The following is a 537-nucleotide window of genomic DNA, read 5'->3' on the forward strand; positions in this document are numbered from 1 at the left end:
AGAGCTCCAAGGAGATTATGTTGAAAAATAAAAAAAAATTTACCCCAAAAAAATTGTTTTTATACTTCATTCTAAGGACTTATTGAACTACCCTCGTAATATCTATACTATAGATTTAAATAGATCACTCTTTAAAAAAAATCGAATCCTCTTCTGATAATTCTCGTTTTCAATTTTTGGAATTAATATATTCATAACTTTAAAAAATTTGGTGAAATCGGTAAATTATATTATTTCCTTTTTAAACACAACATATTAAAATGACAAATGGTTTTGTAACTTGAGCCTGTACTGTCTGTCTGATTTGAAATAAATGTGGTTACAAGTTTCTTTAAATTAAAAAGAAGCCTCTCTTCGCCGGTACATCAATGCTCAGATTTTAATAATTTGAACATAGAGTGCAATATTCATATTTTCTGAATCGTTCCAACCCTGGAATGAGATGAATTCGCACGTGCGATATGCGCTGACGTTGTACAGGACGTATATAGGCCAGGAAAGAAATGTGGATGACGGCGAAGTGGAACATCAGTGCGT

Source organism: Belonocnema kinseyi, chromosome 6 (genome assembly GCF_010883055.1).
Source record: "Belonocnema kinseyi isolate 2016_QV_RU_SX_M_011 chromosome 6, B_treatae_v1, whole genome shotgun sequence".
Taxonomy (NCBI): domain Eukaryota; kingdom Metazoa; phylum Arthropoda; class Insecta; order Hymenoptera; family Cynipidae; genus Belonocnema; species Belonocnema kinseyi.